The following is a 20,950-nucleotide window of genomic DNA, read 5'->3' as shown; positions in this document are numbered from 1 at the left end:
GATAAATAGTATTTTCCTTCCAACTTTATTAAAACAAACAAACAAAAAACCTTTTAAGATCCTAAGCTTCAGAAAGAAGTCTGGTGCACACTATGTTTATTGTTGGTCCATTCATTCAGTCGATGTTAATTGATCATCTTGTATGTGCTAGGTGGTATCCTGGGGGCTGGGGATAGAAGGATGATGGGGAAAGCCCCTGCCATCTGGTACCCCGGCCACTTCTAGAGAAGGCGGTCATGGAAGCAAATGATGGATGTTGGGGGCGGTTCTGAGAGCAGGAAAGTACAACGAGCAGGAGCAGAGAAACCCCAGTTGCGGGTTGTGGAAGGCTTTATGGAAAGGTGGATTGCAGGGGCGCCTGGGTGCCTCAGTCAGTTAGGCGTCTGACTTCGGTCCAGGTCATGATCCTGTATTTCGTGGGTTCAAGCCCTGCGCCAGGCTGCTCTGTGCTGACAGCTCAGAGCCTGGAGCCTGCTTCAGATTCTGTGTCTCCCTGTCTCTCTGCCCCTCCCCTGCTTGCACCCTGTCTCTCTGTCTCCCAAAAATAAATAAATATTTTTTTTAAAATGTGGATTGCAGTCTGCAGGTAGCAACAAGAGCTGGCATCCCTGCTGCAGGGGACTGCACTGGTTGAAAGCCCAGGGATTGGAAGGAGGCACCGAAGACATCGGGAGAAGACTTTGTTTTAATTAAGTAAGGCCGCTCTGGTGTAGCCTTAAGGAAGGGTAAGAGTGGAGGAAATGGAAGATCAGGAAGCAGTTAGGAGGTTACTGGGAAAGATTGGGAAGGAAATGGTGAGGGCCTAGAAGAAGTGTGGATGAGCCCGAGGGACAGATGTTTATGCAATTGTGTGTTTGCAGACGAATGGATCATGTAAGGATGGGAGTCAGAAGAAGAAGGCACATGTGATTGTGGGGGGTTCTAACTTGTGGGTGTTGCTTGGATCACCTCTGAGAAACTCACAAGATGTCACTCAAATGTGACATCTCTAGTTGACTTAGGAAACTGCTTGCCCCTTTGGTGAAACATTTATTTATTTTTAAAGTTTATTTATTTATTTTGAGAGAGAGCAAGTGTGCATTTGGGGGAGGGGCAGAGAAGAGGGGGTGGAGAGGGAATTCCAAGCTGACAGCAGAGCCCAAAATGGGACTTAATGCCATGAACGGTCGATCGTGACCTGAGCAAAACCAAGAATCTGACGCTCAACCAACTGAGCCACCCAGGCGCCCCTCCTTTGGCGAAATTTTTAGAAGCACTGACTAAAAGGGCTGTTGGCCACTGATCTCCTGACAGAGATTTAAAAAAAATTTTTTTTAATGTTTATTTAATTTTGAGAGAGAGAGAGACAGAGACAGAGCACAAGTGGGAAAGGGGCAGAGAGAGAGAGGGAGACACAGAATCTGAAACAGGCTCCAGGCTCTGAGCTGTTAGCACAGAGCTTGACGTGGGACTTTAACTCAGGAACTTGTGAGATCATGACTTGAGCCAAAGTCCGACGCTTAACCCACTGAGCCACCCAGGTGCCTCTGCTGACAGATGTTTTAAAACACACATGTGCGTGCACACACAAACTCAACTGATGCACACACACATATGTTGATTAAAATTTTCACTACCATAGAGCACATGTAGCACACAACCTACAAATACTAATGAAACATACAGTGCTTTTGACTATAAATTCCATGCAGCCAATTGATTCTCACAGTATTTTCACTATCTTCTCTTGTGTTCTTAGCTGGACTGAGGGCAGCGAGCAGAGAGTGGTGTCACCTGCGCTCCCCAGTCTCTGCTCGCATCTGGGAAAGTGGACCTGCTGCCTCACCTCCCTTACGTACTCTCCCAGAGGGCTTCTGGACACAGGCCTGCTTTGTCAACACTCTGTCCCAGACCACACACCATTCAGTAACTGCCCTTGGGTTTTGTTTCCATTCATTCCCGCCCCCCCCCCATATCCGAGGTCAGTGACCAGAGTCCAGCACATGAGACCATGTGAGTCGTGTAACTTCCAAAGGGCCCTTGATCCTTGGAACCCCACTTGCGAACCCCTGTCTCCAACAAGCCTCATTCTGCATCAGACTGATGGGCGGGCACACCCACAACCACAGCCACTTTTGTCTGTGAGCGTGTTTATTGTCGCTCTTAAGAGATGTAATTTAACGTGTCCCATAACACACAGCTCTCATCCTACTTGACCTTTCTCTAGCATATTAAATGGGTGGCTTTTCGGGCTCTTTTTGCAACTTTATCTGACCTTGCCCTCCATGATACTACTTGACCAAGTATATTTCTTTTTTCAATTTCTCAACCTCCTCTGTTGACTCCTTCGCCTCTGTTCAACCCTCTGTGCTCTCCGGCTCCCCTTTCCTTCTGTACTCTTCCTGGTGTGATTGGCTGCTTTCAGGCTTACTTATCAGCCAACAGGCTGACTGCCGGACCCATACCTCCTGCTCAGCCTGGATCTCTTAATCCCCCACCTCGCACATCCAGCTGCTTTTACAGATGGCTCCCCGCGGGCATCTTTTTGTGCCCTCAAATTTAGATGCCCAAACGAAACTGATGGCCTCCCTTGCTCCAGTGGCCTGTGTTGCCCGCATTCTTCATTTCTAAGATGCAATACCATCTTGGAACCAAGACTATCAGCTGCCCCTGAAATCTGTCCTTTCCTTCTATACCACACGTGTCCAGAAGACCGGCCAGTGCCAGCCCTTGATCCAGTCCCCTCTCTTGCTTCTTCCGGGCTACTTCCCAAATTCAGGCTTTCTTCCCCGCTGCCCCGGATTGTTGCTCCATCCTCCTTGCCCCCCTCCCTGCCTCCAATTAGCCCCTTCCCGGCTCCTCTTCATTCACTAGTTAGAATTCTCCCTCGAGAGCCCAGGTAGGATGTTCAGGCGCCCTCCTCGAGCACTTCTGATGGCGCTTGGCATTGTCCTCGGAATGCAGCCTTAACTCTCAGCATGCCTGTCTCACTGACGCAACCTCAGCTGGGCCTCTGCTGTCCTGGCTCCTCACTCCGTAAACCAAGCTAAATAAGTCCTCCCAACTGCTCACTCACACTGAAAGGTCTGTAATTAAATTACAGAGAAAGGTCAATCAAAACTCACATAATGGGGATGATTGTTTCTGAGTAACGGTCTTTCTCAACTTTTACTCGTTTTCATTTTCACGGCCTAAGTGACCGTCACTTGGCTCCCGATACCTGGGTTTGGCTGAGATGATGTCATCGGGACTCCCCTTTGCATGTGCTTCACGTGGTTTGGGGGTGCTGTGTATGTCCGTAGGCGTGCCCAGCTGGCTCCACATCTCTCAAGGATAGAGGGGCCCTGTTTGCATCGGAAGCTTCTCGGTTTTCTCTGAGGTAAAAAATGAGATCTAGGCTTCATGTTACGGGAGGTCATACGTACACGGTGGCTCCCTATATGTGATCTCGTGAGAGGAACAGAATTAGATTATGTGTGGTTTTCGGAGTTGGGGTCCACATTTGATTGCTCCCCCAGGTAGCAACTTCATGGCTTTCATGGTGGGGAGGGGGGAGATTGTTCTGGAAATTTTACGCTCCGTGTCCTTCAGCCGGTTTGTTGCCGGGCCAGACCTGTCTAAAAATGGAAACAGAATATTGGGATGCTTTCTGTCTTCTCAGGCTATCAGTGGTAGCTGTCAGGAATTTGTTACTGTCTCCTAACGCCTTTTAGCGTGAGAACAGGCTAAAGGCAGTCCAGGTGGGGGAAGTTAACATTATTATGGGGATGCCAGAGAGGGACCCAAGTCTGGACTATTCATATGTGGAAGGGCAAAAAAGGGGAACAGAATTAAAAAGGAAACCCTTAGAAATATCTAACCACCATGGATCTGCCTTTTTTTGTCTTTCCCTAACTGCGTCTCTTATACACCATTAGGTAGCTAGATTGTAAGTTCCGTGAGTGCAGAAGCAGTACCTTTTCCTTCCTTTGTCCTCTTCACTGTCCGCCTCCAAGTCATGCCCATAATGGGTGCTCAGAAGCCATTGGCTTTCGCATAGTATCTCTCTGCTCTAGCACAGCTCTTGAGATAGCAAGGAAGGGTACTGATTAAGAAGTGTGTCCTCACCTTAGCATACAGACTGCACTTAAGTCTCCTCCATCACTATTCCCGGAGGGAAACTCGAAGGTGAATGTTTGCTTTGCCTTGTTTTTGGAAGGGCGACTTTGTAATTTTCTTGGGCTTTTCTAAGAATCCCTCTAATCCCAGCACCCCCCCCCCCCCCCAGACCAGCGCTGCTCTCATAGTAGCTGTCCTTCATGCAGCTACTTGCATTTCCTGGGAAGCGTGCCATCTTCCTTTGGTTTGGGCTGTGGAGGCTCCACACTTTGAGCATTCAGAGGGAGGCAGAGGGTGGAGGACAGGAGGACACCAGAGCTTTCTATTTGTTCTCTGGCCGTTTGTGTTTGGAGGGAATCTAAAAGTAGCTAGATCTCATCATTGTGATATCATAGCATTACAGGGTACTAGCCCTTTGGGGAAACTGAGGCTCAAAAAGGGGTTTAACTTTCCCTAAAGTCAGTGACTAGTTAATGGCACAGTTCTACAGTCTGTATTTTTCCACCCCCCCCCCCCCCCCGCCCCGCCACCGTTTCTGTGGAGGAATCTGGAAAGCTCTCATCTGAAAGTGTGTCCTGACCTCGTGAAGTATCAGCCTCAAGGTTACATATGTTAAAGAAATGCAGTCCGTTTTCCCCAGGTGCTGGATTCTGGTGAGCAAGCTGACTCTGAATTCCTCAAACCACTTCTACAGAGCAAAGAAAAACCAGTCAGACTAATGTTAATCATGGGAGCCTATTACAATGATATATAACTTGTCATAACACATTATAATATTACAGCAGGTATATTTAACCCACAGAACATTCTCTGGGGGCCCTTAACTCCCTTTAAAATCGCGTTCCAAGTCTCTGTAGCAAGACGGAGTTTCCGAGACCGGTGACGCGGCCACCCCACGATGGACCAAGCCGAATGCTAGGAGAATCCTTTTTGGAAAACCCTGCCCTGTATCCCCGGGCTTAAAAGTATGTTTGGTTTTGTCAGCACCTCCAAACGGGAAGTTGAGATTTGAGGGAAAACCTTTGGTGGCTGTGCACTAAGCTTTCCCTAGAGTCGGAGTCTCGGTCGTCATGGGAACTGCACTGCTACCCCATTTATTAATGGAGGCTCGGTGAACTTCCGGAGGTACTCTTGCCCCGTCCTGTAAATTCATTCTAGAAAAATGCAGGTTGACTCTTCAGATATTTCTCTGTCACGTCTCAGGCATTCGTTCCTGGAGCCTCACGAGCTCCAGAGAATGGCCTGTGTGCAGTTTCAGAACCACTGGTTTTTATCTGGCAAGGGTGCGTGAAGGCCGTTTCCTTTCATGCTTAGATCGTGTTACTGCCTGCCTGCCTTGTTCAATAAGCAATTTTTTTTTTATTATTATGCCGCCTTTACGAATTATGTGGATTTAAAATAAGGGGAGAGGGAATGGAAAAATTCAGTAATCAAATACATCTAAAACCTTGATAGTGGCTTTAGGAGACTCAGATGTTTCTGAGCCTTTTCTAACTTTTAAAATTCTAAACTTTGTCCTTTATCCAAAGTGAAAGGTTTCTTTCTTCCCACTTCAGTAAAGCACTTTCAGAGAATGCCTCAGACAAATGGCCTTAAAGTAAGTCTAATTTCACTAAACTAACTCTCCCCTGCCAGGCATATATTAACAGTATTGGAAGTTGCCTCCAGAATTTTTTTTTTTTTTAAGCTAATTGTTTATCTGGGAGGATGGAAATGGTGGTTTTAAGCCTTTAAGTCATTCATCATGCCTGGCAGCCTCTATTGTCTCATTGTTGAGTCTCAGCCAAGTGAGACTCCTTCTTGGTCTTGGGAGGGAGGTCCACAGATCTGGTTTTGCCAAATCTGTGTTCTGAGTCCGAGCCCTACTCTAAGGGAAGGTAATGCAGGCAGACTCCTAGGTCCCCTCAGCTTGGGGAAATGGGAACCCACTTTCTTATGTGATAGGAAAGTTTGGAAGTCACTCTCTGTTCAACGTAGAAGTGACGGCACTTCATCTGTTCTTCCCAATGTCTCCGCATTACTGTTAGTTTTAAGTGCATTTTTGTGGACGTAATAAAATATTGTTTATAGTGAGCTACAAAGTAAGTAATTACAATGTGGCGAATGAAATTCAATCTAGCTTTGTCGTGGTTTTTTGAATTTTAATTAAACCAGTCTTAGAGTAAATTATAAATGCTGCTGCTTTTGTTGTGACAAGTGACATTGGCAAAATATTAATCTAATGGATAGTTACTCACAGAAGTTAATGTCTTCTCCCGTCTGCAGGCTTTGGGTGTTTGTTTTTGTTTTAATTTTCAGTTTATGCTTTAAAAAATCCAGAGTAGAGAATAAAGTTTTAAAAACCACATGAAATAAGAACTCCATGTATGGAATATTCCATCACTGATATCTTGCCAGCCACAATTGCAAATGTCTCATTTATGGCACTGAAAACTTTTTTTTTTTTAAGCCAGATGTCTCTGTGGTCACTTTTTTGGTATCGTGAAAGCTGGGATAAATAACCAACTGTTGACTACAAAGCCGTAATATTAAAGGAATAATCAGCCCATGTTCCTATTAGATCATTTCCCTTTTATTGTATTTTGTAAATTACCTTGTGGTGTTGCTTAAAAGCTGCATTTTGTTGGTTGCGTGTCCCTTTAATAGCTAAATTATCCAAGCTATTTTCTTAGGAGATTCTCTTAACTTGCATTTATAATTATCTGTAAAGAATATATGTATTTTGAGTATATTAAATATTCAAAAGTTAATTTTTCTTTCTGCAGTTTATGTGCTTCTCTCCACCCTGGCCTAAAGCTGTTCTTACGTTTTAACATTCTGATTTCTAAAACGAATGTGAAAAATTTAATGACAAGACCTTTACACTAGTCCTGCAGGAGTTTTTAATATGATGAATTTCAGTCCAAGGGTGAGATCTTTACACATTGTTTATCTCTTTTCACCCTTCAAAGCTGACTTAGATCCCAAAAGTTAGAGTAAAATCAATTTCACCCCATAGTTTTTTCCCTCCAGCGTGCTAGACATTCCCATCGGAAAAGTAGAGCCAATTATCCCCGCGCGCGTGCATGTGTGTGAGGATGATAAAATCACATCATTGAGTCAGTTTCCAAATACGGTTGTAGCTTGTATTTTTTATCCAGGGATTACATTGTTGCCCCACCACCGCCATCATTAGATCGTGGGGGGCAAGGGTAGAGAAGGTGCGAGACGGTTGGCTGTAGACATCCAAATATGACAGCAGAGAGTAATCTCTGCAACAATATGGCAGCAGAGCATGTGCTGACTTTAGAGTGCCAGATCAACCCCAATATTTTTTCAGGGAGGCTAAATCTCTTGTAACTGCTCAATTGGATTTGTCACTGAATGAAGTATCAGCTGCTGTTGGACAAGGCCATAAAAGCCAGCCGGCTGGCCCTTTGTAGGCAGGGCTTACCCAACGATTGATATGTTTTAGCACTTTTGGGATTATTGTGATTAAGAGGAAACCATTCTGAATGAGAGAGAAAAGAGGGTAAGGATGCACAGCCCACAGCTGGTGAGCAGCATGTGTTTGCTGCTGAGGAAGTCACCATTATGGCTTTCTCCGGGATCCTGCCCTGATTGACGGGTATGAAATCTTTATACGAAGAATCAGTGTCCTGGTTTCCTCCAGCGGCAGCTCTCCTTGCAGGGTGATGGGTATTTGGAATGTTGTGGACTCGAGCATTCTGAATGCTTTCAAAGCCCTCGGGCGCGCATGCTCACACGCCCACAGTGCCTAAACGCATTGGTCTGCGCGCACCCGAGTTAATTGAGTTAACGTGTAGGGATTTCAGGAATAACAACAGAGTGTCCTCTTTCATTTCCCAGACCCAAAGCTCTGTGACAGCCGTTAAAAATATCCCTCCATGTAGTTTGTGCCCTAGTCGTTTGTATGGGTGCGACGGCGACACGGAAACGGCACAGCCAGTGGATTTGTAAACTCGAGCACCTGGCTGGGGGTTTCTTTAAGTACGGGAACCTTGCCTTGTCTTTTTAGAACAGGTTTGTTTTCAAGAACCACCTGCTCCCTGGAGCAATAGAGCTCTTGCACGGGTCTTGCACTGGCCAAGGCAAGCCCCTGTGGAGGGCCGATTGGAGTTTGAGGCTGCCCAGTGCTTGCGGGGTTGTGCATGGAGTCCGGTCGCCTCTCTGGCCATCCCGGGGAGACTGTGCCTGGTTCATGCTCAGAGTTTGCTCGGCATCCCGCACAGGAAAGAGGCCGGCTTGCCAGGTCCTGCAGAGTGTCTTTCCAAGCCTGTGAAAAGCACGAATCATCCAGCAGTAGAGCATGCTTACAGCTGGCCCTTTGCTAGCTTTGATCTGCGAATCAGGCCGCTCCATGAATGCCCTTATTGTCATGTTATGTGTACACAGTGTGTGAATTATTGAAAATAGGGAGGCCTGAGCCTCATCTGGTAGAGATTACAGTGCAGGCATGCTGGGCGAAGGTCTGTAATTGAAAATCCCCAGATGCTGTTTATTTGGCCTTTGTCACATGACCTGCTGCAGGAAGATTGTCGGAACAAAATGTTGCCTGCATGGAGAGTGGAGCCCACCCTCCCCCACCCCGAGAGTCTCCGCAGGCTCAGTCTGTACACAGCTTAAACACCTGCCCAGAGGATTTTTAAAGGCTTAAAATAGATTCGCTCATAGCATTTAAATAGAGGGCATCTTGCTTGTTGGTTTAAACTGCTTAAGCGGTTGTTGACTTGTGGAACCTTCTATCCACACAAGGGTTTGCTGGATAATTTCACTCAGATATCTTTGCAAAGCAACCTTCAAGTCTAGAGCCATGTAAGCAGAAGTAGTTTGGGCTCTGCCTTTTCTTAAAATCAAACTTGAGTGTGGTGAATGAGCTTGCAGATAAGGCCACGTTGACTGTATGTGTTCCTTGTCTTGAAAAATACTGTGGCTACCCAGAATATGGCTAGCTAGTTCATCTGTGTTTTATCCAGTTCATCCTTACCAGTTCTACCAATGAAAAAGTTGGGAGGTTTCTTAGAACGTGTGTTTTTCTCTGTTGGATACTGAACGTTATACTCTTTGTAGGTGGTGGATTGAGGCCGGATGGTAAATCTGAACTTGATCGCAGGAATGAAAAGCGTTGTCATTTTGAAGAAGGGTGGGCTGTGGGTTTCGCAGGTGCTTTCTGCCAGGGAATAAAGTAACCCCTCCCCATCCCTTTGCCCTCCCCAGTATCTATCTCAGTTGTGATTATGGGTGCCTCGTACGTTTCTTAGAGCTTGGGAAGAGGAAAGGTTCTTGGGTATTTGCCACTCTCAGCATTCACCTGGACTGTGAGTTCCTCGAAGGCAGGAGCCCCTGTCGTGTTCTCTTTATATCCCAGATATCTGCCAGCACGGTGATTTTCTGTCCTGCCAGCTCTGTCTTCCTCCCTCTCTTCCTGCCTCTTGGAAGAAAACATTCAGTCACCACCTCCTGTGTGCCGTCATGACAGTTCTTCAAATATTTTGCCTTTCAAGATGGGGCTAAAATCAGCAGTGGTGCTATCATGAAGTAGCACATTCTCAGTACTGTGCCGGGAGTTGGGGGTTCGGGGAGACTGGGAGTAGGAGGTGTCCCCTGCCTTCAGGAAGCTGATAATTTGTCAAAGAAGGTAAGTGGAAACACCCACAAGGAGCGTGTAGTATGGTGAGCCCCGTGCTGGACGCACACCTAAAGCCTGCTGAGTGGAAGGGGCAGAGCAGGCTAACGGGCAGGGAACTGGGAAGTGCCATGTGACCTGGGTTTTGGTAAGTCAGAAATAAGCCTTCAGCAGATTTGGGCGGGATGGCGGGGGGGCGGGGGGGGGGGGTGCGGGGAGGGGAGGTGAGGTCATTCACACGAAAGGAATAGAACCCAACATGACATGACAGTATGTGTAGAGAGTGACAGGAAAAAAGGCAAAAAACAAGACAAAACAAAAAACGTGGGTTTGTGTATGTAACATTTTAATTTTTTACAGGGAGAATATACTGCATATCACCTGGGTAATTTGAAATTTTTAAAGGAGAATAAAAGGGGGTTGACTCTCCTGAATGTGAAACTCGACCAAGAGAGGTATTCTGGTTTGCTTGTTCACGATCTCACGTAGAAAGCCCAGTGCATAGGCCACTGTTTTCTCCTTAATGATCGGCCCGTGTGTTGCTGCCTTTGGCTGCTCTTGGTTTTGCGACCAGTCGAATGTGGCCGGCGCAGCTGCGTGAATGACCGAGCGTGGCAACCACGGGAGAAAACGTCTGGATTTTTATCTCAGACTGTTCTTTAGTTGTCCCTCTCATCCTCATAATGCCCTGCTTTTATTGCTGTGGTATGGCTTTCTGCCTCAGTTTCCCTCCTGTACTCTAAGCCCCTCGAGGGCAGAGAATATGCACTGTTCCAGTGGATCTCCCACACTGCTCCTGCAGTGCTTCGTGTGACGCCTTTTGTAGAGAAAGTATTCAACAGATGGTCGTCAAGCAAGGGAGGGGAGTGCGTCGGGGCTGGATTAGGAAGGACTCGAAAGCAGAAGGACGGGTTGAGTTTTACCCTGTGTTGTAGGTGGTGGATGGAGGACGTTAAGTGGTGTACATTCAGTCCACTTCACGGCGGGGTTGTGCCCCCTTCTAGTAAGATTGTATTCTCACTAAGCACCTAGTAGTGGCCTTGTGAGAAGTTAACTTACTGGGGTATCGAGGCTATCTTCGGAGCAGTCGGTCCAAAGTCAAGGCATCATGAGGGTGGAGTCGGACCCCGACTCCCCCACTTAGCAGTTTGGCGACTTGGGTGGGTTTCTGAGCGTTTTGAGCATCAGTCAGCATCCACAAACTGGGAACAAGGTAGGTGCGAGGGTGACGCACACGAGCAAATAAGCCACAGCGCGCTACGTGGCCCTGACACACAGTAGGTCTTCAGCACACGCTGTTGTCCACCTCGCTCCCATCTCATTGCGTCTCTACCCACCACACAGTAGGTTTTTCGTTTCGCTTAGCCCTCAGATTAATATGTCCTCAGTTTGAGTGCAGTTTTTAAAATGTCCTTTATGATCATGGTTTCCATGTTATTTTTAAAAGAATTCCCGAGTGCCTGGGCATTTAGAATCCTCTTTATTTAGCATGTTTCCTAAGCAGTGGGCAGTCCCACGTGAGTGTCCCTTCGACTGAGTGCATGGGTAACGTGCCTCTGTACGGTAGCCGCCTAGTAGCTACAGAAGTTTCTTGCTTTATTCTTCTAGTGACGGTTGTATTTACACTAAGAACTAACTTCTGGAAATCTGGCGGGGGATGTGCTATTTAATGCGATGCCGCCAGCCTGTTCATAAAGATAATTTTACAATCTGCCACGGATTACAAGAATTTTGGCCGCGCTTCGCCCTTGGCAAAAACCTAATTCCCGCTATCTTATTCAATGAACAATCCATTCTAAATTAAAAGATTATTATAGCAAGTAAGTAGCCTGCATGATGCCCGGTTAACGTTAAGATATCCTAATAAAGGGCTCCGTTTACTTGGAAACAATTTCTGTGGCCACATCCTTTTGACAGGTTCGCGTGCAGTCAAGATGTCCAGAATGGTTTCAGTGCCGCGTGGCAGAGCTGCTCGGTGTTAAGATCCCAGAAAGTAGAAGCGTTGTAGGTTTATACAAGATGCTGTGTGGCATGGCGCTCTGGACAGAGAAACCTCACATACGCGTTCCAAGCGATGAAAGCATATAGACCAAGTGCAGTGACACTGCATAATAGTCCCAGGACCATTTAAGATCACTTTGAGGGGTAAGACCCTTCCCCTGTCATTGCTAACGCATGCAACAATGCTCCCGAGTGGATCCTTCATCCCCATTTCACAGGTGAGGAAATAAGGCTCCAGAGAAGTTAAGCAAGCCGCCCCCGACTCACACAGCTTATAAGTACAAGTCCAACTTCCCCAGCAAGACTGCAAGTCCTACTTCGGAATCAAAAACAAGTCTGCAGCATTGCCACCATTAAAGATTCTCCATGAAAAACCAACAGTTTTTGGCACTTCACATGTGTGGATTTCACACTTCTTTAAAGGCCAAATAATTAATAAATAAACAGAGTGTTCTTAGCAAAGTTTTTCATTAACAAGACTCTCCTGGGTTAATGTTGAGATTAGCTTTCTTTTGGACCAGGTCCATATTCCTGTGGCATTTGGAGGTCGGTGTGAGTAGGAAGGGGAGAGGAGGAAAGGGGCATGTGCTGGTCCCCCTTGTGCCAAGTTAAGAGAGCAGAACGAGGGTCTGGAAAACTTTGCTGCCTGTCATTGCAGTAGTCGTAACTGTAAAGGGGCTTACGGGTTTCAGGTGATACTGTTGGTGCTGCCCACTTTATACGATCTTTTTCTAGATCATTTTTTCTCTGTGTAGGAGACCTCACTCGGTCATTTATTAAAGACATTTACTGAGTACCTACTTAATAGGTGCCGGATCTACAGTCAGAGAGAACTAGATAGATTGTTTCTATGGAGCAGTTATAGCCCTAGACGGGGAATGAATAGTCCCCTAGATGAGTAATCCTCGTGTAGAGCAGCAGGGGGTATGCTGGGCATATGAGAAAATGACTCACTCTGGATGGGTCCCAGAAGACCTTAGGGAGAAAATACTTCAGTTGGGGCTTACAGGGATGAGTAGGAGTTTGCAGGCAAAGGAGAAGGGAAAGAACATATGGTCTGTGCAAAGGCATAGAGGTACGGAAAAGCATGATAGTGACCTTGGGAAGTCTCCAAAGTTCTTTGTGCTAGAATAGAGGAGCCATCTACAGAAATGGGCTAGTAGGCCTAGGTACGGGCTAAGGAGTGTGTGTGTTTCTTACAGTGGCCAGGGACCTGTGGATGTGAGAAAGCAACATAATCAGATGTGGCTTTGAAAGAAAAGGCAGATGCCCCAAAGATGAGTGAAGATTTTCCCTGAGAGCCTGTGGTAGGGGGTCTGTTTAGGTTGCCGTCAAGGGCAACAAGCATGGGTTCCATTCAATCCCATATGCACCTATATTCAATCCCGTCTACACCTTGAGTGTGTATAGACACAGAGCCTACCTTTAAGGAGCTTATGGTCTGTTACACAAGGAGTCTTACTAGAGCCAGAATGTGGGCCGTGCCTTGACACAGGCAGAAGTAAGGCATCGTGGGCCCAGAGCAAAATGGTTATTCTCTGCTACGCTCCCGGCCAGAACCAAGCCATGCTGAGCGATGTGTTTATAACTCACACTATCTATCTTCTGTTACCAGTTTGCTCTGTTGCGCTGTGGTCTTTCCCAGACGCTGGTCTGCTAGGTGAGCTCCAGGCTCCTGACTCTCTGGCTCACTCTTCACATGTTCCCTGCCTTGTGCGTGTTTCAGACGGGGTTTCATGGAGGACACCCCCTCCGAGCTGGGCCTGGAAGGATTTGTTGATGGATCGTCCTAACCGTGAGCAAAACCTCTGAATGGCAGGACGGTTCAGGGAACTGAAAGCTACATTGTGCGTTTTGATGGTGGCAAAATGGATTCAGGTGATGGTGGAGGTGGTATGTCATGAAAACGCAAAGTTGGGGCCAGATGGTGGAACAGCATTGAATACTATACTACGGTGGTTTGACCTTTAGACTGTAGGCAGTCGGCTATTAAGGTCTTAAAGCAGTAGCGTGGCTAAGCCAGAGCTGTGCTTTATAGGTAGCCGTGGACAGGATGGACTAGGCAGAACAGGGGTATAAAGTTCAGCTATTCATTCGAGAATTTAAAAGGTGATCATCCAGCATCTCTTTACCGCTTCGCAGAGAATGCACCACCAGAGACGCTTTCTTCATTCATATTTATTTTCCTTCTAGACATAATTACAGCAAGGATTTCTCTCCAATGTAGAAGGACTGTGTTCCATACAAAGCATTGGGCGGTTTTACTTGCTTGCCTCTTTGGCCCTTGTAGTCTACTCCGAATGTGCAGTCTGTCAGCTGTCCCGCTAAGAGGAAGGACAAGACAGCGTTTTATGGGGGCCATCCCTTGATAATGTTATCAGCCGCCGTTGACTGGTAGGAGCTCCTAGAAGTGGGATTTGAGTTCTCTCCAGGCCTTTTGAAGGGGTGTGAGGAGTCAGTGCCGACTTGCCAGAGGTTAACATAGCTGTCCTCTGTATTCTTTCTGCTATGGCGATTGCTTCTAAGCCCCTGAGCGGAATGCAGACACAGGTTCTTTAAGGGACTTGCCAATGTTCACCTCCTGAAGGCCATCAGTCCATTCTGTAAACCTTTAGATTGGGAACACACAGCACCAACCCCTCACAACCCAGAACAGGCTGTCCAGCCCTTTCTGGTGATTTTCCACGTTAGTGCTGGTTTTTGGTCAATGATTTATATCAGGGATTAACCGAGACACTGAACTTCCTCATTGGTAGTGCTCTGGGGTTGGTTCAGATGCTGTTTTTTGTTTTTTGGTTTTTTTTTTTTGTTGTTGTTTTTTTTTTTTTTTTTTTTTTTTTGGTGACCCTTCCTTTATTCCCAAGCTTAGCTTTGTACCCTCCTCCCATTCTGGTTGTCCATCCCTGCCATTCAGTCGTTCATCAGTGTGTACTTACTCTTGAGGACATGCTGTGTGCTCGGCCCCGGGGGTACAGTGATGCACAGACCCCAATGTGTGGCCGGTGCTCCTGTGGAACTCCCTGTCTGGCAAAGTGGGAGGGGCAGGCATTTATCACGGAAGCATTCGGATACGTGGGCCGCATCAGCTGTGGTGCACGAGAGGCACAGGCCCGGGCCGGGCGACTGGACTCCATTGTCATGAGGGTCCTTCACAGGTGTAGGTTCCTTGAAGGCAGTGGCATCTTCATACCCCCCCGTGATGCTGGCATATTGCTTGTGCTCTGCAGGTGCCATCAGTTGTCTGACTAGACGGTGACTGACCAGCTTCAGTAGGCCTTTTCCTCCCCGTGTTGCTGGTGCAATGGCAGCCATGTGGAAAACAAGGTTAATTGTTAACTCCTCCCAGGTTAGTTAATAAAGACCCTTGACTGCCTCCTCTGGCAGCGTCCATCCCTATAGACTCCCCATAGATTCAGGAGGAGTATGTGTCCCTTGGTGCCCACATCGTCCCCTACACTTGTGCTTTTGGTGTTGACTTTCAAAGCGTAAGAGAATTTTTCCTTGAGAGGAACCTCAGCTGACAGGGAAAAAAAAGGGGCGGGGGGGATTCGTGGCTACAAAGTATTTTACCACCACCTTAGAGAATCTTGCCCGAGAAAGTACTTCGTAAACCGTCTCTCTGTAGGGCGCCGCTCCTGTGTCGGAGGACAGAGCCACGTCCCGTGGTCTCGTCACCTTGCGTCTTCTTTGCTTCTTTCCACTGGGACATCTTTCCTTTTCTGTGTTCACTTTATGTTGATGATCCCGTGTCATAGTGCATTGATCGCAGGGATGTAGCAGCCCTGCTTCTGCCCCTGTCAGTGACTCACTCCACAAACACTGAGCTGCCTGGGAAGGGGAAGCAGAGAAAAGAGGAGTACCATTGGTTCTTATTTTCAGCGACTTCTGGTTGGAGCCATGGCGTGTACCGAAACAATAGAATATAAGGCAGAAAGGATATGAACCAGCAGCGAAGAGGCCCAAGTCAGAGGCTGTGGATGTTTAAGAAAAAGGGAGGCCTCTTCTATCCAGAAGGCTCACGAAGGACGAGGCATTTGAAAGATGAGCAGAATCCAGATGTGCAGAAAAGAGTCAGGGCAATACAGGAAAAAGCAGTTGTGTGTGCGGGTACAGAGCTTGGAAAGCTCAAGGTATTAACAGGGAAGCTTCTGGTAGCCAGTAGGGTCATTGAGCTGAGTTAGGGTTTGTGAGGGGCTGTGGAAGAAGGCCCTGAGGTCTCAACCATAGCATCAGTGTCTGTTTGATATGGCTTCGTTCTAGCAGTCTGGAGAAGTTGGAGTTTCCTTTCTGATTTTCTACGTGGTTAAGAGACGTGGGGGATCCTCAGGTATCCCTCCCAGCAAGGAGAGAGCCAATGTGCAGTGACCAGAGCCCCTGCCCTGCCCCTGGGGTGGTCAGCCCTCCCCTGGTGTGAGTTTGCCTCTGAACCCCAGCTACAGCCATTAAGAGAAGGTTCCGTGCCTTACTTCTTTCTTTGTGGCTCCCTGCCTCCATTCAATTACAAAGTGGCTCTTACGCTGTGAAAGCCCAGTGTCTCTGGGCTACAATTTCTAGCCACAGACCCTGCATTTGCTGGGCCTCAAACATGACCTTGAGGCCACATCCCATCACACACCCAGCCCACAACAACGTTAACCAGTCTTCTGTCTGGGCAAGGCAAGCCCTGTGCAGACTCCTCGCCTTTCAGCTGGAGTCTTGCTCCCTGTTGTCCCTTTTAGCGGGAGATTGCACGGCCATCCAGGGCACGGGAGCAGCGATGATGGCTCACTTTCAACGCTGTTATGTTCTTTAAGAGAAAGGAAGAATAAATAAAGGCTGGATTGCGGTGCCTGGTGAGGATCACGGTAGGAAAGTGACGAGTCGGGCTTTGTCTGTCTTTGCTGCTGCCCGCTGCCTGTGGGAAAAGCAAGGGCAGCCACAGCTGCCGAGCCTCAGGCTTAAAGAAGCAAGGGGGTGTGGGTGTCTAACGGACATCTTATGCCCCAGAGTAGCTACAGTATAATGACACTTAGTGGTGAAGTGTGACATTGGCACTGAGCTCTATAAGCTATCACAAATATTGATAGAGAAGTGTGAAGGTGAGGCGTGAATGCTGTGGGCGCTGACTATCGGGTCAGAAACTCTTGGGCCCAGAAAGGAAGTGTGGGACAGTCAAAAGAGCTTCAGAGCCGGCAGGTGTGGTTTTGTGGGGTTCCACGTTCCTGCTTCTGTGTGTAAGGAAATGCCGCTCTTCCGTGTGGCATGGCCTTCCTCCCATGCCCCTCCATTCTGCCTGCCAGAATCTGTCTTAGCACTTCAGTTAATGATACTCACATTGAAGTCTTAGGAAAAGTGTTGCCATGCCTGCGGAAACCACCACAACACAAAACGCAACCGCAGCAATAAGATAAGAGCTCGGTGGATGGGCAGAGGAACGGAAAGGCATGTCGAAGCAAGTATAGAAAAAGCGAAGGAGGTGGGTACGTACGTAGTGTGTGCTGTGAGATTCTGCAAAAAAGAAAAAAAAATTCTGTATGTCTGAAATTTTTCATAATAAAACGTGGGAGAAAGTATCATCTGTCCTTAAAAGCCTAGATGATGTTCCGGTACTTTGGGGACAGCTTTCTAGACTTCCTAAATTACTGTGTCCGATTGTCCGTGTATGTTATCAGACCCTCTTCCATGGCGGTAGTCCTAGTGTGACCCTTGGAGCTGGTTGGTGCTTTTATCTTAGCTTTTGTGTTGGCCAGTGACCTCCTTGTGGGCAGGCAGTCTGTCTTCTCTTTATATCCCTGATGCACCAGGCAGGCATCGTAGAAGGCGCAAAGAGGTGGTCCCCACCTGCCAGTAGGATTCGTTTAGGAATGTCATGCATGCTTAACGTTGCCATTACCTTTATTGAAAGTCCTGTTTGTAATGTAAGGTTACTGGACCACCGTGTGTGTATGGGTGTGGGTGTGTGTGTGCGCGCGCGCGTGCATGCTCACACACACACTCGCTAGTGTTTTAGAAGAAAGAGAAAAATTAGGGTTAACATTTCCAATTCCCAGCATTCTGATCATGACTGCAAAACAAGACTATGCTGTGTGACCCAAGGCCGGCTGCCGGTTACATCGGTGATTGTGGGTGCCCAAGCTCCCAGTCCTTGGCAAGGGAATTCTGGACTATATGGATCCACCCCATTTGGAAAGCCGTACTATAGAAATGTATATAAATAGGGCTCAGATGTTCTTGTCAAGGTCACTGACCAAGATCCATTCAGAACCTTGTTGATTTCCCCCAAATATGTCCAACCCCGGGGTAGCCTAATAGATACCCCACGGTCATTTGGAATGTCATCCTTGTTTCCATAATGGTAGGCATATTTTAATTCTGGGCAGATTTAGAATTGAAAACAGAAGATTTTAATAGAATCAAAGCTATAGTGTTAATATTTGACTCAGAGGATTTATACACATTTGATGTTTCAAGTAATTCTTTAAAATAATTTGGCCCATGCCACAGGTGAGCCTTTATTTCCAAATTAAAATGTGCAATGAGGTAATTGGTTTAGACTTGATTTGGGGGAGGGTTGAAGTCTTACTAGAATTGTAAGCAGTATTAGAACATTTAAGATAATTCGTTAGGTTTCTAAGAGTTGTTTAAGGGAAGGTTTTGGAAATTCAGTCAAACAATTCTAATAATTAAAAGAATTAAATATATTCTAAGTTAAATACCCAGTTTTAAACGTTTAAAGGACTTTCAATTAGCTTTGTAAAATGGAGCAAACATTATTTGAATGGCCCTTTGAATGTGATTATAAAAATTATAAGGTATGTAAGTTGAGCTTAAAACTTAAGGATGAACTAGATAGAGTGTTTACATCTGTTTTTTTTTTTTTTTTTAATGTTTACTTTTGAGAGAGAGAGAGAGAAAGCCTGAGTGGGAAGGGGCAGAGAGAGAGGGAGACACAGAATCCAGAGCAGGCTCCAGACTCTGAGCTGTCAGCACAGAGCCCAATGCGGGGCTCAAACTCACGAACCACAAGATCATGACCTGAGCCAAAGTTGGTCATTTAACTGACTGAGCCCCCAGGCGCCCCTTGTTTTTTAAATAAATGAATAAAATACCCATTTTTAAAAACCAGGTAAGCCCAAATAGTGTTTCTGCGTACAAAGCTGCCCGCATGGTGATTAAAAAATTCACACGAAATAAAGTGATTAACAAACACTGTACTTACTAGATCAGGTGGGTGCTCAGAGTTAGTTGAATCTGAATTTAAAAGTCGAATCAGCGGTACCCCTTGTGGAGGCAAGAAACACACAGAAACCTCAAGTTAATTACCCTTCACGGCTTCAAACATGGTATGAAAGAAAGAACGCAGGGTTTCGAAAGGTGATCTTACTTACGTAAAGAACAGGGACGTGAGAGTCACAACAAGCTTCAGTGAAATGGTGGCTGTCGCGTAGTGCTCTGCGCATGCTAGGTGCTCAGCGAGGCCCTGCTGTAGACATGGTAATGTTGAGAAGTTTGATTTGACATCATTTAGCTCCGACGGGTATCATTCGCACGGACCGCAGGGTTGTGTACGGCCAAATGTGGCTGACCTGGATGTTCATCTCCCCGCGGGACCCCATGCCATAAGAAATCAGTTATGGAGGTTACGTGTCACACAAGTCACACAACCGCGTCTGCTTGCACAGAAGACGGGTATGGGGGCAGGGCACGTTCCTGCCATCTGGACAAGGTTCGGGTGAAATTGCATGTAACATAGAACCCTGGATTTATTTTGTTCTGGCCACTCAGCCAGCCCTAAACAGGGCTCACAGTGAGGCCCTGGGCTGGAGGATGCTTGGCTCGTCTGCAGACATTGTCATTTAGGTCTGGCTTCTGGTAATGAGGCACTCCTGGCCGGGCTGTGCTGTCAGCGAGCCTTTGAGACAAATTGCAAAATCTGTACAACCATTTGAGAGATGGAGAAGCAGACCCGAGGACCCTACAGGGGATATTGGTAGTTCTCAAAAGTTTGAGACAGAATGCTCAGAGAAGCAGTTTAAACCTGAATTTAGAGGTCCTTTTCCTGTGGTTAAAGTGTAAGTTCAGACAAGAATGAGGATGTGAGAGGATCCTGACGGGCTGGAATGATAAACTTAATCTAACAGGATGAAATGCAGTAGCAATAAATGTAAGCTTCTGTATTTGGATCTGAAAAATCCCAACTGTGCATGAAAAGACTGGGCACAGAGGTAGAGAGATATATCTGAGGAGTAGTCTATATGAAAAAGACCTCTAGGAGTTCAAGTGACGTAAATTGACAGTTTATTGTGGGTCCCCAAAATCAAATGCAGTCTTAGGCTGCATTAACAGAAGTAGGGTATTTAGGATGAGGGAGGTGATAGACTTATTCTGCTGTGGACTTGTCATAGGAAGAGCACCACTATGGTTCTGGGCTCCAGCCTATGAAAGGAAATTAGATAAAGGATGCTCACCAGGTGGCTGTGGTAGTATTCCAAAAGCTGCCACAGGTCACAGGAACAGAGGAAGTTTGGCCTAGGTACAACTCCAGGAAGACCTGAAAGTTGTTAATATCTGAGAGTCAGTCACGTGCATAGCCTCGTTCATGTGAAGAGGAACAAGGAGAACCTGGGGTTGAAAGTTCTAAGAAGCTCCAAATAAGGAGGGTCTTTTGTTTTTTTGTGTTTGTTTTTTTTTTTTCCTTTGAGAGAGAGTGTGTGTGAGCAGGGGAAAGGGGCAGAGGGAGAGAAAGAGGGGGAGGGAGGGAGGGAGGGAGGGAAGGAGGGGGGGAGAGAGAGAATGAATGAATGAATCTCGAGCAGGCTCCATGCTCAGTGCAGAACCCCACATAGGACTTGATCCCATGATCCTGGGATCATGACTTGAGTTGAAATCAAGAGTCAGACACTCAACTGACTGAGCCACCCAGGCGCCCCTTTTCATTCTTAAATATGGTTTAAGATAAAGTGGACTGCTTCCTTAATTCTATAAGTGCTTGGTTACGTTTATAAGACTCTAGGCTTCTAGCGGTAGGAGCAGATGACCCAGAGGAATCTCCCAGCCCCAGGATCCCACAATTCCTTTGCCTTCCAGTGGTGACCCTGATCTGCATGGTCCTAACACAGACATGCACGGACAGAGCCATGATGACAGGAACCTTCTAGGCAGTGCCGAGGGAGTCTTCAGAATCCTCAGACGAGCTTTCCACAAGTACACTCTTGGGTTGATCCTCATTAGTGCTGCCAGTTTTTTACTGTGCCAGGGGAGATCTGG

At 46.9% G+C, this 20,950-nt stretch overlaps 1 protein-coding gene and 1 long non-coding RNA gene across 8 annotated transcripts in view; one reads left to right on the top strand and one right to left on the bottom strand.

The window, feature by feature from the left end:
* Nucleotides 1-20,950, top strand: part of TEAD1 (TEA domain transcription factor 1) — a 259,738-nt gene that overhangs the window by 167,374 nt on the left and 71,414 nt on the right. The window lies entirely within an intron of this gene.
* LOC109271154 (uncharacterized) lies at nt 13,868-15,225 on the bottom strand. The gene is made up of 2 exons (XR_002081843.2): nt 14,641-15,225; nt 13,868-14,233 (listed from the first exon to the last, which is right to left on the bottom strand). It is a non-coding gene; the product is annotated as an uncharacterized LOC109271154 (long non-coding RNA).

The sequence above is a fragment of the Panthera pardus genome, unplaced genomic scaffold (assembly GCF_024362965.1).
Source record: "Panthera pardus isolate Hobbes unplaced genomic scaffold, ASM2436296v1 HiC_scaffold_12, whole genome shotgun sequence".
NCBI lineage: Eukaryota > Metazoa > Chordata > Mammalia > Carnivora > Felidae > Panthera > Panthera pardus.
Note: the sequence above shows the minus strand (reverse complement) of the source record. Positions and strands in the feature narration are given on the sequence as shown.